Here is a 19,209-nt window from a genome sequence, read left to right as displayed (position 1 = left end):
ATCTTTTAATTTAAATGTATGCTGTGTCAAATATAAAATATTTGCTGAGTTATAGCTCTAATTTTGATATCCTTTTCTAGATTGGTCTCCAAAAAGCTTGAGCCAATGTCCCAAATGTATGTGAAAGTTTCATATCTTCACCAAGAGGGAATCAGTATTAACAATCTTTTTAATCTTTTCAACCTAATATTTGAAAATTATTTATTCTTGTCTTAATTTTTGTTTTTCTATGAGGCATAGTATTATGCCTTTTTGTGTTTATTGGCATTTGTGTTTCTTTTTCTTCGAACAGCTTTATGTAGACCTTTGGCCCATGGTATCATTAATTTCCTATCCTATGTGAGAGTTCCTCATATATTATGTGCACTGCCATTTGTGTGGTCAACTGTTTAAAAGAATGTTGTTTGCTTTTGATTTTTTTTATTCGTTATATTTACAGAGTCAAATTTATTAAGTCTCTTTGCACTTACGATTTTTATTTTTCATGTCATTCTTACAAAGGTTTAGCTTGACATAGTGTTTTAATTTTCATTAGAATCACTTAGTCTGTGGTGCCCCCATGGTACTACCTTTTCTGCAGGGCTGACAGATTGTACTATAATTATCTGTTTCCATCACTGGATTGGGAGTTCCAAGAGGACAGGAATTATGTCATATTCATTTTTATATTCTACATAGCAGCAAAGCCAAAATATCATGACATATAAATAGCAGCTGGTGAATGAATAAGTGAACATATACAAATGAATGAATGAATAAGATTTGAAGTTTAGTACCAGCCATAATCACCTTAAATGAACTAATACCCTTTTATAGAATTAAGCATATTCATTTACAAAATCATACATTTTTCATTCCTAAAATTCACCATCATTAAAAGAATGACTTTAGACAAATTAAGCTTAGCAGAGTTTAATTGAGCAAAGAAGGATTCTTGAATCGGGGAGCAAGCCCCTAGAACCAGAATAGTTCAGAGTGACTCTGGGGCTGCCACATGGTCGGATATCATGTATAGACAGAAAAAGAAAGGTGAGGTACAGAAAATGGAAATGAGCTACAGAAGCAGCTGGATTGGTTACAGTTCTGCATGCATTTCCCAGATTGGATTTTTTAAAAATTTTTATTTATTTATTTTTTATAGAGACAAGGATCTCACAATGTTGCCCAGGCTGGTCTCAAATTCCTGGGCTCAGGCAATCCTCCAGCGTAGCTAGGATTATAGACATGAGTCACCGTGCCAGCTTGCATGTGCCTTATTTGAACATGGTTTGAACAGTTGGCTGCGGGTGACTGGCTAAGACTCAGCTACTTGTTACAAGAGTAGATTACAGTCCACTTACACACCCATTTGTGTTACAGTTCACTATGTATGGGAAAACCTTTAGGCCAAACTTAAAATATATAAGGAGACAGCTTCAGGCTAAACTTAATTTAACATCATTATGAAATAATTATTTTCTATACTGTAATTTTTTTAATTCTCCATTAAATTCTTTTTTATATTGCTAATTTTAATTTCTTTTAGCTTGTTTATTTCTTTCTTTTTTTTTTTTCTTTTTAGAGACAGGATCTTGCTCTGTCACCCAGAGCAGGAGTGCAGTGGTGCTATCATAGTTCACTGCAACGTTGAATTCCTGGGCTCAAGTGATCCTTCCACCTCAGCCTCCTGAGTAGCTAGAACTACAGGTACATGTCACTACACCTGACTCATTTTGTAGAGATGGAGTCTCACTATATTTCCCAGGCTGGTCTCAAACTCCTGGCCTCTGGTAATTGTCCTACCCTGGCTTTCCAAAGTGCTGGTATTATGGGTGTAAGCCTCCACGCCTGGCCTGCTTCTTTTTTAATCATAATTATTTTTCTCATTGTATAAATTGTGAAATCTTATACTCTACTTCTCTTCATTTATTAGCCAACTGGCAAATGGCAAGACTTGACCTAGCTTTAAAAGAATGGTGAATGCTATGTCTTAATAAATCTAATCCTACTCAAAGCTTTTAAAAGTGAGGCTTAGGAACAACAGGAACCAAGCAATATGAAACCATCAGGACTATCTTTCCCCAACCTGCTCCACTCCTTTGCTGTCTATTCATTCTCAGACTGACTTATTCACGAGACTGGGAACATGGCCATTTATAGGTTGTGGGTTCAATATTCTGAAAGCTTAGCAGCCAGAGGCATAAGGAGTTTGTCTTCTGGATTTGTGTAAAAATAAAACAAAGCAAAACAAAAAACTAAAAACCCAAGAGAATTATTAATTAGACAGGCATAGACCAGTTAGACATCTCTTGGAACAGTTCACTATAGCTATGATGATTAGAAACAGGGATGGGGTGATTATGGGCCCCATGACTGCTAAGGAATAGATCTTGTTATCAAAAATGGTAAAGGAAAATGATAAATATCTCAGGAAGCATCTTGGTTAAAACCTCTGGAACTGAAGTGGGACAGATCTGGGTCTTGCAATGCTTTGTGATTTAATGACTCTGAGCTTCAGTTTCCTCATCTATAAATAAGTATAAGTAGTGAATACCTTAAGTGGATGCTATAAAAATTCAGTGACATAATGTAAGTATAGTGCTTAGCAGATTATTATTCAATAAAGCTTAGCTGTTATCATCATCCTCAACTTCATCCTTATTATCATCACTGTTAGTAATCTGAAAGGAGTTTTAGAAATAGGAGAACACATTTAAAAGGAAAAATAATTGGAAAAATAAAAAGAATAAAGTGGTGAACAATTTTGGTCAAAAAAGAGTATATTATAAGATACAAATATGCATATACTTCAGATACTACAGAGACTAATAACAATAGTTATAAATCATTAGCCCCTTAGCACTGTGCTAACAGCTTTATGTATACATCATCTCATTTAATCTCACAACAACCCTATGAGGCTCTGATTTCATGAATAAAGAAACTGAAGATCAGCAAGATGAATATTTTATTAGGAGCATTTAGGAGATTAAGTTAAACCAAGAAAAATACGCATAGTATCGCTTTGCTAAGTGAGATAGCTGTTTTCATTAAATGTAAGTTTCAGGAAAACTGCACTAAATCTGAGTCCGCCTCTAGCAGCTGTGTGGATCTGAACAAATCACGCAGCTTTTCTGAGATCGATTTGTCATATTGAAATGATACTAAATTCCACTTGGGGAGGGAGGTGTAATACTGTCAGTATTTGACACACTCCCAGCTTCACCTTGTACAAGCAGTTGGAAAAAATTCTTTACCCTTGTGTCTCTGTGTCTGGGATTCATGTCTGACATGAAATCAACACAAATAGGCTGGTCTGACATTCATGGACACGGAGAAACACACAGGCAATAGGATGGGCTGAAGTAAAAGATAAAACAAAAAAAACACAAAAAAACCCACACATACACACAGAGAAGCAGGTAAGCAAAAACCATGAATTTATAGAAATCATGAGTCAGAGAGAACCAGGAGGTTCAGAGAAGAGAGTAAACCTAGAGGCAGAGAGACACTGAGATAAGCATAAATAGGTGTCCACCCTCCCTCATCACAATTATCAACAAGAAAAAAATGCTTTAAATGTACTGTCAAATGTGCATTAAATAAACTATGTAAATTTTGAAATGTAAGTTCTCTGTGACTTCTGCCTGCAAGGTTAAGATGGTTTCCTCTTCCTTATTTCCCTACCTGTTCTTACAACCCCGACTGGAGCTGAAGTAATCTGATCATATTTCTGTGATTGGAAACCAGAAAGTCCAGTAGTCAGCCCTCTGAGCCTCAAATGAGGATAAATTTAAATATATGATGATATTTTCAAAATATCAGAAACTACACAAAACAGTGTATTTCTATAGTAAATGGAAATAAGAATTCAATGTGTCTAAAGAGATCAAACATCAACAATGATAAAAAATTATTTAAATAAAAAGGAAAAAACTCACTTTATTCTACTATTTATGGTTATTTTTAAAGGTAAATATGAAATGTATTAGAAAGGCATTTTTAAGGTTTCGATTTCCTCCAGAGTTCTAATGATGACAGTGTTAGAGTGTGTTGAAAGAAAGACAGGAAGGAAGGAAAGAAGGAAGGGAGGAAGAAAGGAAGGACGGACGATTAGCAGAACAGTTTTCCTTTAAATATCTCAATTTCTTTATAGTGTTCCTTGAGAATTGACTGAAGCTCCTTCACTTAGAATACTTAAAACTGCTCCGGACAAAATCATTAAAAGATGCTAGAGGGAACTAGCCAGTACTATCCTGGGGATGGAAGAGTTGAATGTAAATCCTTTCATCTTTATTTAGACTCCTTTGTAATATATTTCCTTTCTGAGAAAGAATTTATCTCCATCCAACAACATGCTGGGGAAAATGGCAATACCAAACTATATCGTAATGCAATAATCTATGTAATTAAATTATTTCATGGATCAATAGGAATGTGCAAATTGTGAAAAACTGTGAAATGTAATAATGTGTCTGACATTATAATTTCAGATGGCTTATTTATTCTTCAAGGGCTTTATACGTTGATGCTCGTTTGATTTCCGTGAACAAAGAAATGTTTGCTGGTCTGCACTGGTTCTTCATTCCTTTGACAAATATACGTAGAGAGCATATTCTGTGTAAGGCATTGTATTAAGTGCTTTAGGAGTAAGAGGGAAAATATGGTCTGTACCATTAAGGAGGCTACATTCTAAAACCAACAAGAAGGTCAGGCGGTATGAAGGGGAGGACTCCAGGAGCACACAGACTGGATTCAAATTCCATCTCTGCCTATTGCCAGCTGGGTCTCTGGTTCCTCCTGTGCAAAACTGGGATAAAACTGTCTCTCTGATGTGCTTGTCATGAGAATGTGGAGATAACGTACATAAAGTCCTTAGCAAAATATCAGTATCCAGTCAATCACTGTGACTTTCCTTCCTTCTTAGAGAAGCAAAAACTATAATCTGGGTAATACGTGCTGAATATATAAACCAATTACATAGAGAATAATGAAAGAGATTCGCTATATATTTTTTAATATAGTGGTTGTCAACTAAAAGGATGAGATATTAAAAAACATTTGGGAAGTTTTTCTAACTCTCCCAATCACTCCAATTACCCTCAGCCTCCACCCACCCTCTACCGTACACGCACACACATTTTTAAATGTACCAGAATCGAGTGGAGAGTAGGTCAAGCGAGCAGGGAAAGGCTGAGTAATTAGGAAAAGCTCTTCCATGTACAGGCCAAATTCTCTTCACCCTTACAATAGAACAAGCACACTATTTGGATCCAGAGAAACCTTGGCAGTTTCAATTCTACCATTTACTGATTTGGGCCAAGTTATTAAATCTCTCTTAAGTTTTAATTCAGGGTAAATACCACGATTGCAAAGGTTTTCCATTTCCAGCAATAAGCATGGTGACTGCCTGTATTAGGTACCCAGCAAATGTTTCCCAGTTGACTAAATAAACTGTGAAATTTGCAAAGTAGTATCTACATTACAGTATTATTGTGAGAGTAAAAAAAAATTCTGCAGAATACTTTCTTCAGTGTTACAGGCTTCTGATATTTAATAGCAATTATCATGGGCTGAGGGAAGCCAAGAAAGACATCCAGAGGAAACTGTAGTTGAACAGAATAGGATTCTGATAGGCCAGAAAAGTAGAAAGAGTTAACTTAGCAAAGGCTTGGTAGCAGAGTTATTGTATATTTGAGAATAGTGGGTAAACTAGTTTGGCTGGTGTTTAAGTTCCAGGAGAGCTGGAAACTGCAGATGCTGCTGCCAGTTGATTGTGCACAGTTCATAAAAGTCCCTAAAAATGCTATTGAGGAGATTTTATGATGTCCATCATGCAAGAAGAAACAAATGAAGGTTTCAGAGCAAAAGGAAGAGTGAAGTAATCAGAACTTCACTTTCAGAGGATTAATGTGGCATTTGTGTACAAGATGGGAAGAGACATCATAGGAAGTCCGAACAATAGCCCAAGATGCTGGTATATAGAGTCCTTAAATGGTGGCAAAGGCTTTAATAGAAGGGATGGGTCCAGAAATAATTCAGGAGAAGCAACAAAACTTGACAATACGGTGAAGTAAGGAATGGAGAGGAGAATGTTCTAGAATTAATTTAAAGTTTTGTAACTGTGGGAATGATTATTCCATTTACGAAAGTAGAAATGTCAACAGGAGAAGCAGTTTTGGAAAGGAAAAATATTTATTTAATAAAATAGTATTAAATGTTTCAATTCAATTTTAAACTTACTGCATCTGAAGTACCATGAAAAAATACAGACACTGGGGCCAAAGATAATTCTTGTAATCATTCCAGTGGAAATAAAGAGACCTTACCAGAAAGGATGAAGGATGGAGCATCAAGGAATATTCATCTTTCAGGGGCAAGAAGAGAAAATAAGCTTGTCTATTTTACCAAAATAAAACTGTTCTCATACCATCATCGGTTAAGAATATGCCTGGGATTTTATTTAAATATCTATTTCTCGCATTACATTCCTATTACTGGAGATAAAAAAACTACCAATTACTTTTATTTTCAATAAAGCGTTTTTTTAATTGTCTAAAAATTTTCTTTCAGGAACCTTTATTCACATAGAAATGAGTCCCCAAATGGCCCTAGATAAATTGTCCAGCTTACATAACTCCAGGAATCTTACGTATATTTTCTTTTTGTTCTTCTTTCTTTTTGCCACCTACATGGGTTATTGTGAGAGGAACGATTCCTAACAATTCAATTTCAGTTTGCAATAGAATTGCAGATATCGGAGGTAGAAAGCTACCCACATCATCTATCATAAAACAGGTCTTCTTTAACCATTAGAATTTCGACTTCCATATTAATTTTAGCACTCAGTTAAGAAAAATTGCCTTGCAGAGTCACATAAAAATGATGCATATTATTCCCATCTTTCAAGTAAGTTATGAGAATAGGTAATTCATGGTATATTTAACAGGATGATTGTTCCAGGTGGTGACTCAATCCAAAATTTCCAGGTATTTTATTTCAGTAATAAAGTGAAAATCAACACTCAAGGAATTTTCAGGATGAAAGTTGGAATAAAGGAGAGGGTATGTGATTTAATTAATTAATTAATTATCTAATTATCTGTTAAACAATAGAGTGACAATGGCAAGTGATATTTCGGCCGTCACAGAACTTTCAGAATAGCAGAAAGGCAGACATACCAAGAATTAATTACAGGGAATAACACATGTCCTATGAAGAGGAAAGGAAAAAGGCACTATAAGGCCCAGAGCAGAGGCAGCTACTTAGACTAAAGTTAGTCTGGAATGTCTCTAGTAGGAAAGTGAGATTTAAATGAAGGCCAGATCCGCACCTCTCACCTCTCACAAAAATCAACTCATGATGGATAACAGGCTTAAACCTAAGGCATGAAATCATAAGAATTCTAGAAGAAAATGTTGGAAAAACTCTTATAGACATTGGTCTAGTCAAAATATTTTATGAAGAAGACCCCAAAAGCAATCACAGCAATAATAAAAATAAATAAACGGGACCTGACCAAATTAAAAAGCTTCTGCACAGCTAAGGAAACTATCATTAGAATGAATAGACAACCTACAGAATGGGAGAAAATATCTGTATGCTATACATCTGATAAAGGGCTAACTAGAATCTACATAGAACTCAGGAAAATCAGCAAGAAAAAATCAAACAACTCCATTAAAAAGCGGGCAAAGGACATGAATAGAAACTTTTCAAAAGAAGATAGACTAAATGGCCAACAAACATGAAAAAATGTTCAAAGTTTCTAATCATCAGGAAAATGCAAATCAAAACCACAATGAGATATCACTTACCTCCAGTGAGAATGGCTTTTATCAAAAAGTCCCAAAACAACAAATGTTGGCATGGATGTGGAGAGATAGGAACACTCATAATGCTGGTGGGACTGCAAACTAGCACAACCTCTATGGAAAGTAATATGGAGATACTCCAAAGAACTAAAAGTAGAACTACCGTTCTATCCAACAAGACCACTACGAAGTATCTACCCAAAGGAAAAAAAGACATTCTATAAAAAACACATCTGCACCCGAAAGTTTATAGCAGTGCAATTCATAAGTGCAAAGATGTGGAAACAACCCAAGTGCCCATCAATACATGAGTGGATTAATAAAATGTGGTATATGTATACCACAGAGTACCACTCAGCTATAAAAAACAAAATGGTGAACTAACACCTCTTGTATTATCCTGGATGGAGCTGGAGCCTACTCTTCTAAGTGAAGTATCATAAGAATGGAAAAACAAACACCGCATGTACTCACCATTAAATTGGTACTAATCCATCAACACTTCTGTGCACATATGGAAATAACATTCATTGGGTGTCGGGCAGGTAGGAGCGGGGAGGAGGGGATGGGTAAATTCACACCTAATGGGTGCAGTGCACGCTATCTGGGGGTGGGCACACTTGTATTATAGCTCTGACTTGGACAGTGCAAAGGCAATTTATGGAACCAAAACGTTTGTACCCCCATAATATTCTGAAATTTAAAAAAGTAAAATAAAATAAATGGAGGCCAGAAGAACAAATAGGTGTTGTCCAGGTGAAAGGAGAGAAAGAAATTGTAGATCACTTTGCCTCTTTCTGACTCTTAATTTCATTCATCACCTATGAATTAGAGAATGTAAACTTGATGGTCTTTAAAGCCTTTTCTGGTTATAAAGCCCAATTCTCTGTTTTGATAGGCTCTTCCCCATACCCAAAATGCCCTTCCCTCTTTCACCTTTCTTTGCTTGGACTGCCAGGTTAATTCTTACTCGTCCTTACAGACTCAGCTCAAGACATCTTTAACCTCCTTCTTGAAGCTCTTCTTGAGCTCCTCTATTATTGCATGGAGAGCTTGTCTCTCCTCCCTTAGTGTTTCTTCTGTCGCTTTGCAGTTATTTTTCTCTGACACCCTCACTGGAGGGTGAGCTCACTGAGGGTGATGACGGAGTGATATTTATCTTGATGCCCTTGGCAGCTCTCAACATCTGGCATATAGCAGGTGTTCAGTGAATCTTGAATAAATAAATATGCATGCATTTAAGAAACCTCAAAGAAGATTTTGCTAGAAAAAAAAGTGTACTTTTTCAATCTTCTCTACATTCCTATACACAGAAAGTAGTCAATAGAAGGCAATAATGATGCTATTCTTTTGACAATTGAAAAATTTTGTCAAGAGGATTTTCCGATATCATGGCAATACTTAAGAGTTAAATAAGAATCCATTGAAACTTTGGTGATCCCAATCTTTATCAGATCCCTCACAGTGGTCACTTTTAGAGGATTACTGTGCTTGAAAGTTTAATTATCTGTTTGGGAGAAATTACTTTTTCTTATCTCCACACTTCACCTTTATTTTTATCATGAAACTACCTTATTATTCACAGTGGTTTTTAAATCAATTATGCTGATATAAGAACAATCATTCAGTGATTTAAAAGGTAAACAATTTATAGATCTGATTTATAGACCAAATAACTAAAGACAAACATTAAATTGGGATGTTGAATCAGACATTTTGATAGTGAAATTAGTATGTCAACGTTTTATGTGACTGATGAATGATTAAAACTTTGGTTATCTGACACTTTTTGATGATTAAAAATGCTATATCATAATATGAGGTCTGTGAGTTTTATGAACTGAATTAGCAGGTAATTTTTGTTAAGTGTTGATTTAATAGTCTGATTTTTTTCCTTTTCCAGCTCCATGATATGCTTAGTATGATTTCTGAAATTCCTTTATCAACAATAGATAGGTTTTAATATTTGCAGCAGTCCTTCAAATACCTTGTCAGACTAGCTTTACCATAAAAGCCAAGGAAAAATACAATTGTAAGAAAAATCACAACCTTCTAGTTTTAGTTCATTTAGAGGCCCTTGAGTGTTCAATGATGTGAAAAGTGACATATATCTGTGAATTAAGGAACTTTAATTATACTAAGAGTGCACTTCATTATATAATACATAATTCAGGAGATGATTCCCTATGTTGAAAATTCAATCCGACTTTGGCATTCAAATTTATCCCCCACTTTCAGTCATATTCAAAATATTATATCTTAGGAGTCTGCGGCAGAGCAAGGTGGCAGACTAGAGGTGCCTAATGCTCATCTCCCTGGCAAGAAAGAACCAAAATAATGAATAAACAACTGCATTTTGACCAGAGTGACTGAAGAAGAGTGCTGGATTATAGCAAGGGAGTGGCAGAAACCCTCTGAAGCACAGAAATTCAGGATGCCCACAGACAGAAGGGAAGGAAACACTCTGCCTCCATCCCCTCATTCCACCCGTTGAGATCAGTGCAGAACCAGGGGGCATTTCTTCCTCTGGGGAAAAGGTAAGCAGAAGGCCTTCAGAAGCCCCTATCACAGCCATGGTCACCTACAATTTTCACTCCTGAAGAATCCTGAAGTCCTCTCAGGCCATGAGCCCAGCTTACAGAGCTGCCTCAAGTTCACACAGCTACACTACTCTGGAGAAGAAGGCCACATTGTGCCCTGCCTCCATGGCCCAAGGTATTACTGTGCTCTGCCATCTTGAAACCAAAACCACTGCTAGAGTGCATCCTGCTCCCAGAGGGAGCAGGCATGTTGGCCCAACAGAGAAGTGCACCTGACATGGCAGAGCAGTTGCATCCCTCAGTGCCTGAAACAATCTGGTGCCCTGGCCCAAAGGAATCAGACCTTCAGCCCAGGGAAGCAGCCACAACCCTGCGCCCAAGCCCTCATAGCACGCTGCCCCTTGGGGACCCAGAATCTGGCTCAGCAGAGCAGCCACACACCCCCATGTCTGAGCTGATGCGGCACTGTACTCCCTTTCCCCGAACCCAGGGAAACAGAGCTTTGGCTGATCTATATCACTCCACCCTCTGAGCCAAACAGTTGCTGTGTCTCATCTCCCTTGATTTGAATCAGCCCTCTGGAATTTGAGCTGTTGAAACATCCCTCTTTCCTGGGAGTGGAGCCATCATTAAACTTCTCCCCAACCCCTACAGCCCAAATCACAGCTGCACCTTGCCATTCATGTATCCTTGCTGCTGCTGCACTCAACCTCACAGAGCCTGGACCACTGCTGTGTTGTACCATTCCAGGGTCCAGTCACCACTACACAGTACCTGTCTCCTAGTGCCCAAGTTGCCACTGTGCCTTCTTGACTCTGGTACCTAAATTACAGCTGTGCCCTGCTCCCAATGCCCTGAGCCTCTAGAACAAATCTTCTTCCTTAGAGCCATGTCAGTGTGGGACCCAGACCCTTGAATTGGTGTCACAGCTACATCGCTGCCTCCTGGGCCCAAGCTATGGGGGAGTGCCTCAGAGTTACAATCCTGGGCTTGGTGGAAGAGCTATATCCAGTCATGCTTCAGAGAATGAACTTGTGCTCATGTCACAGGTGTCAGCGTAGTTCAACAAGACACTGAACCCAGGATACTAGCTCCACAGCCACTCCGAGCATCTGTGCCCTGGAACACAGCACTGCTGTGGCTGCCTGAGTGCCATTGCAGACCCAGGACCAAGGGGGATCCCCTCAACTAAGTCTCCTTACTGTGGGAACAATAAAACTAGGACCCCAAAAGCCATTTTACCAATAATCCTAACAACCTACCCTGCTACCACCACTGCCTCAAACTCCTGCAGCCTAGGCCACCAAGGCTCTGTATGAAAGCCACTCTATAAACTTAGAAGAGGCAACTGTTCCACCAGACATACAGACGCTAGCACAAGAACACAAGAAACACGTAAAATCAAAGAAATATGACACCACCAAAGGAATACAATATTCTCTAGTAATTGACACCCCAAAAGTGGAAATTCATAAATTTCCTGAAAAGGAATTCAAAATAAAGATCTTAAGGAAACTCAGTGAGATGCAGGAGAACACAGATAGACTATCCAGTGAAATCAGGAAAACAATTCATGATCTGAATGAGAAATTCAACAAAGAGATGTGTACATATATATGTATATGTGTGTACGTGTATATATATATAAAATTATATATATATAAAATTATATATATATATATATAATTAAAAAGAGCCAAAAAGAAATCTTGGAGCTGAAGAATTCAATGAATCAAATAAAAAATAGAATTGAGAGGTTCAACAACAGATTAGATCAAGCAGAAGAAATAATCTCTGTACTCGAAGGCAAGTTTTTGAAATAATCCAGTCAGGGGAAAAAAAGGAATGTAAAAGAACGAAGCAAGCCTGTGGGATTTATGGGACACAATTATGAAAGAAATTTTGCATTATGGAAATTTAGAGAGAGAAGAGATAAAGGAAGGCAGATAAAAGTTATTTAATAAAATAATTGCTGAAAACTGTCCAAGTCTTGGGAGGGATATGGACATTCATATCTATGAAGCTCAAACATACCCAAATAGGTTCAGCCTAAAGAGGTCCTCACCATGGCACATTATAATCAAAATTTCAAAAGTCAAAGACAAAAAGAGAACTTAAAATGCAGCAAGAGGAAAGTATCAAGTGACATACAAAGGAATTCTCATTAGACTGTCAGTGGATTTCTCAGCAGAAACCTTGCAGGACAGAAGAGACTAGGATGATATATTCAAGGTGCTGAAAGAAGAAATACTGCCAGCAAAGAATATTATACCTAGTAAATCTGTCCTTTAGAAATGAGGGAGAAATCAAGTCTATCCGAGGCAAGCAAAAGCTGAGGAAATTCATCACCGTTGGATCTGCCTTATAAGAAATGTTTAAGGGACTTCGTCAACCAGAAATGAATAGACAATAATTACTATCATGAAGGCATATGAAAGCATAAAACTCACTAATAGAGGTAAATTGGAGTCAAATTGATATTACTCCATTACAATAATGATGGTGTATAAATCTTTCAAATCTCTACTATGAGGGTTAAAAGTGAAAATGATCAAAAATAAGTATAACTAAAATAAGTTGTCAAAGAACACACAATATAAAAAGATGAAAATTGATGCAACAAAAATATAAATTGTGGGGGAGGGCAAAAGTCTAGAGTATTTGTATGTGACTGAAGTTAAATTGTTATAGGCTTTAAATAGTCTATTATAACTATAAGATGTTTTATGTAAGCCTCATGGTAACCACAAAGCAAAATACTACAGCAGATACATTAACAAGAAAAAGAAAGGAATCAAAGTTTAGCACTATGGAAAATCACCGAATCACAGAGATAGACAAGAAAAGAGGAAGAAAGGAACAAAGAATCTTGAATGTAAATGAATAAACTCTCTAATCAAAAGACAAATTGTGACTGAATGGATAGAAAACAAGACCTAAATATATGCTGCCTATAAGATATCAATTTTATTAATAGTTTTAAGGACACACATAATTGGAAAGTGAAAGGATGCAAAAAGATATTCCATGAAAATAGTGACCAAAAGAGAGCAGGGTGACTTACACTTATATCAGATAAAATAGACTTAAAGTCAAATATTGTTGCAAAAGACAGAGTAGGCCAAATTATCAAAAGAACATAACAATTGTAAATATATGTACTTCATATTGGAGCACCTAAATATATAAAGCAAGTATTAATGGACATGAAGGAAGAAATAGACAATAAAACATTAATAGTAAGAGACTTTAATACTTCACTTTTAACAATAAATAGATCAACCAGACAGAAAATTGATAAGAAAATATTTGAACTGAACTACACTTAAAGTCAAATAGACCTAGCACACATATAGAACTTTCATTACAATAGCAGCAGAATATACATTCTTCTCTAATGCACAAGAAACATTGTCCAGGATAAACCATGTTGGGTCACAAAACAAGTTTTTACAAATCCAAGAAAAATGAAATCACGCCTAGTATTATTTCCAAGCACAAGAGTATGAAAGTAGAAGTAAATAACAGGAGGAATTTTGAAAAATTCACAAATATACAAAAACTAAACAACATGCTCCTGAACAACCAATGGGCCACAGAAGAAATCAAAAGGGAAATGATAAAATATCTTGAGACAAATGACAATGGAAATACAACATATCAAAATCTATGGAATGCAGCAAAAGCAGTACTCAGAAGTTTATAACAATAAATGTCTACATTAAAAAAGAAGAAAGATCATAAATAAATAGCCTACCATTACAACTCAAGGAGCTAGAACAACAACAACAAAATAAACCCAAAGTCAGCAGAAGGAAGGAAATAATAAATATCAGAATAGAAATAAATCAAATAGAGAACAGAAAAAACATTGAAAATATCAATAATATTGAGTTGATTCTTTGAAAAAAATAAGCAAAATCAACAACTCCTAGCTAGACTAAGAAAAAAGAGAAAAAACTCAAATAAATAAAATCAAAAATGAAAGTGGAGACATTAAAACAGATACCTCAAAAATAGGAAAGGCTAATAAGGGACTATTATGAATAATTATATGCCAACAAATTGGATAATCTAGAGAAAATGGATAAATTCCTAGAAAAATATAACCTACTAAGATTGACTCAGGAGGAAATAGAAAGCTTGAAAAAACCAAAAGCCTTCCAACAAAGAAAAGCCGAGGACCAAATGGATTCTTAGCTGAATTCTACCAAAAATTCAAGGAAGAATTATTATCAATACTTTTGAAACTCTTTAAAAAAGTATAATTAGAGAGAATACTTCTAAACACATTTTACAAGGTCAGCATCACTGTGGTACCTAAACCAGACAAAGACACTGTAAGAAAAGAAAGACACAGGCCAGTATCTCTAATACACATTTTGCAAAAAAAAAAACCTTCAATAAAAAAATATTAGCAAACTAAATTCAATAACATTTTTAAAAAATTACATATCATGACCAAGTGGGATTTATTTCTGGCATGTTGTTGCTATCAGGAGATTTTTTTTATTACTGATTCAATGTCTCTACTTGGTCTGTTCTGGAGTTCTATTTCTTCTTGGTTCAATGTCGAGAGCTTTCTAGCATTATTCCACTGTAATCTGAAAAAATATTTGATTAATTTTGATTTTTAAAACTTTGTTAAGACTTGTTTTGTGGCCTAAAGTAGTCAATCTTGGAGAATGTTCCATATGCTGGTGAAAAGATTATATATTCTGTACTTATTGGGTAGAATGTTCTATATATGTCTGTTAAGTCCATTTGGTTTAAAGTCCAATTTAAGTCCAATGTTTCTTTGTTGAGTCTTTGCCTCAATGATCTGTCTAGTTCTGTCAATGGAGTGTTGAAATTCCCTGCTAATGTTGTATTGCTGTCTATTTCTTTCTTTAAGTCAAGTAATATTTGCATTGGGAATCCAGGAGTTCCGGTGTTAAGTGCATATATATTAATATTTAGAATTGTTATATTATCTTGCTGAATTTATCCCCTTATCATTTTATAATGACATTCTTTGTCTTTTTTTTTTTACCATTTTTGACTTGAAGTCTGTATTATTTGATATAGGTATACTGATAAAGGTATACTTCTGCCTGCTTTTGGTTTCCATTTGCATGAAATATATTTTTCTATCCCTTTACTTTCAGTCTAAGTATGTCTTTACAGGTAAGGTGAGTTTCTTGTAAGCAGCATATTGTTAGACCACGTTTGTTTGTTTGTTTAATCCATTCTGTCAATTTACATTTTTTCAGGGAGCATTTAGCCCATTTACATTTAAGGTTAATTTTGGTATGTGAAGCTTTTTCCTTGTCATATCATTAAGTGTTTTCTAGTTGCATAAATTCTTTCTTTCTTTTTCTCTGTCTTTTTGTCCCTTTGTGGTTTAATGAAATTCTCTCATGTTGCCATTTGATTCCTTTCTCTTCCTGCTTTGTGTGATTGTTTTATAAGATCAATGAGTTGTATATTTTTATGTGTTTGTTTTCTTTTTTTTTTTTTTTTGAGACAGAGTCTCACTGTGTTGCCCGGGCTAGAGTGCCATGGCATCATCTTAGCTCACAGCAACTTCAATCTCCTGGGCTCAAGCGATCCTCCTGCCTCAGCCTCCCAAGTAGCTGGGACTACAGGCATGTACCACCATGCCCGGCTAGTTTTTTTTTTTTTTTTTCCTATATATTTTTAGATGTCCAATTAATTTCTTTCTATTTTTAGTAGAGACGGGGTCTCGCTCTTGCTCAGGCTGGTTTCGAACTCCTGAGCTCAAACAATCCACCTGCCTCGGCCTCCCAGAGAGCTAGGATTTTTATGTGTTTTTTGTGATGATGAATATGAACCTTTCATTTCCATGTTTAAAGATCTCTTCAAGCATTTCCTATAGGGCTGGTCTGGTGGTGCCAAATTTTCTCAGCATTTGCTTTTCTGAAAAAGACTTTATTTCTTCTTCATTTATGAAGCTTATTCTGGCAAGATATAAAATTCTTGACTGACAGCTTTTATTTTCTTTCAGCACTTTGAAAATGTCATCTCATTCTCTTCTGGCCTGTGCTGAGAAGTCCACTGTTAATCTGATGGGGTTTCCTTTATAGACGACTATGCACTTTTCTCTTGCTAATTTTAACATTCTTTCTTTGATGCTGACTTTAGTCATTCCAGTTATAATATGCCATGATAAAGTCCTTTTTTCAATATGTGTGCCTGGGAGTCAGTGGGTCTTTGTGTCTAATGTCTAACTTTCTTGTTGGTTGTGGGAAGTTTTCATTGATTATTTCTTTAAATAGGTTTTCTAAATTTTTTGGTCTCTCTTCCCCCTCAGGAATACTGATAATTTGTAAAATCAGTATCTTTATGTAGTTCTAGATGTCCCAAATTCTTTGTTCATTCTTTTTTAATTTTATTTTCCTTATTTTTGTCTAACAAGATCATTTCAAAAGGCCTGTCTTCAAGTTTGAGATTTTTTTTCCTTCTGCTTGGTCTACTCTATTATTGAAGGTTTCAAATGTATTTTGTACTTCCATTAATGACTTTTTTAGTTCCAGAATTTCTGATTTTTTTAAAGATCTCTATCTCCTTGCTAAATTTCTCATTCATATCCTGAATTGATTTTCTGATTTTTTTTTTTGTATTGGTTTCCAGATTTCTCTTGTATCTCATTGAGCTTCTTTAAAATCAATATTTTGAATTCTTTATATAGGATTTCAAAGAGTTCTTTCTGATTGAGAGCTGTTCCTGGACAAATGCTGTAGTCCTTTGCTGGTGTTTTTCATGTTTCCTGTATCCTCCATTGATATCTGAGAATCTGGTATAGCAGTCATGTCTTCCGATTTTTGAAATTGCTTTCCTAGGTGAGAATTTCTTCTTGAATATATATATGTGTGTGTTGTTGGTTGAGTAGGACTCTTTAGCTTTGGTTTGGGCTGCCTGCAGTGGTGTAATCTTTGTATAATTTCTTCAGCAATACATAGGCTCGGTGTTATCTGTGGTTTCCATTGTGGCTTAGGGTACGGTTATTACTTGAGGCTCTGGTGAAGCTTTGCTGGAGACTTGGACACTAATTGAGCCAGTCTTTGGGCCCTGTTAGTGGGGCAGGGACAGTCGATTGAGTATGCCCATTTTTGGCACCAGAGCATCTTATGATGGCACTGGAGCTAGCGGATCTTGAAGGAAAAATTATTGGGCCTCCTGTTTTCTTGTTTAGAAGGTAGTATTTGGAGCAGTGAGCCAGGTCTGTGAGCAGGTCCTTAGGCCCCTTGGCAATTAGTGTGATGTGGGTGATAACAGTGGTGGTGATGGAGCATCCCACTGGGTACCAAACAATTTGTGTTGGTGTTGCTGGTAGCCGTGATGGGTTGGGTGGGCTAATCTCCAGTCCCATAGCCATCAATGTTGGGGTGATGGATATAGTCCTAGCTGTCCTTAGAAGAATTTGGTCTTTCCTTTCTCTCACCAGCCTGGTAGTGTCTGCAGCCAAGTCACCTTAAATCTGGCCTAAGGTCAGTGGCACAGTTCAGTATTAAACCCTCAAAATTGTATTGGCTCTGAGGCCTGTGATGAGAGAGGATGGGGACCCTTCCAGGCCAGCATTGTTGGCAAGAAGATATGGGGAGTGCAGTCCTTTTATGTCTCAGTTTCAACAGCAGCCTTCAGCAGGGTTGTAGCGAGTTTCCCAGGGTTGTACGGGATCTCCCAGTCTTCCCTCTGCCTCCTCAGAGCAATGCAGTGGCAGAAAACATGTCTGTAGATCCCTGGTATATAAGCTCTCAGGATGGTGCCCAGCTGGAGTTGCTCTAGGCTCAGATCCCTGTGCAATTTCATGTTGGCTCCCTTTCTGGAGCAATGTCTCCATGCAATTTCTAGGAAGCTCCTTATGTTAGGCCTGAAACTCAAGTAAGTCAAGGGGTTCCCCTATAGCCAAGATTGTAAAAATCCATTTTGGAGTGTGAAGCCCTGGGGATTTCTCTCTTATTGTTTCCCTGCATCCAGGAGCTTCTTCCAGCTCTCAGCCGCTCCCCAGCTGGATAAGCTGCATTGAACCCTCTCCTTAGTTACTTTTCATGGTAACATCACTTCTCTGGTGAACCCTAGCATACTCTCCTAGACAGTCTGTTTAAAATGTATCTATTTACTATTCTGGTTCCTTTTTGTGGAGCAGGCACATATTACCTGTGTCTAGTTGGCCTTCTTCCATGTTTTGTATATTAGGAAGATCACTCCCTTATTAGTGTAAAAGAATGAATCAAAGGTCAATGTTGCAATAAGCTGGCAAGAAATTAATTACAGAGCAGGATCTAAGGCAGTGGCGATGGGCATGGAGTAAAAAGGGGCAGTTATTAAAAGGGTAGATCTAAAGAAATCCTTGACTGCTTATGTGTGAGGAAGATGGAAAAGTCAAAGAAGACTCCTATCTTTCCAGCTTTGGTGACAAGGTCGTTGTTGAGGGACATTCACAAAATAAAAGAGAACATAGGAAGAGTGGGTTTCTGTAGAAAACTAATGAATTTTAATGTTTGGATCCTAAGCATGTATGTAAATAGACCTTAGCTCAACAGAGAGATGTGGGCTGGATGAATAGCCTACTTTCCTAGAGGCTGCAAAAGGTCACCTGGAGGGAGCATAAAGAATGAAAAGGTCAGAGGGCCATTCATTATAGCCCTTTGGGGAAAACTGGTAATTCACAGTTATGTGGAAGAAGAGGAGCTCAAAGAGTGAGTGGTCTGGAAATAACTGAGGGGAAACTTCGAAAGGAAGCATGACAAAGAATGTTGAATGCTGCAAAAGGATCAAAATTGAAAGGAAAAGGGTTCCATAACATTGTCTTATGTCACTCTGGCCTCTAAGAAGATTTGACATTGCTTTGGCATGTGGCTTCTTTTCTACTG

Source organism: Propithecus coquereli, unplaced genomic scaffold, assembly GCF_000956105.1.
Source record: "Propithecus coquereli isolate 6110/MARCELLA unplaced genomic scaffold, Pcoq_1.0 Scaffold277, whole genome shotgun sequence".
NCBI classification, from domain to species: Eukaryota; Metazoa; Chordata; class Mammalia; order Primates; family Indriidae; genus Propithecus; species Propithecus coquereli.
This window is presented reverse-complemented; position numbering follows the sequence as displayed.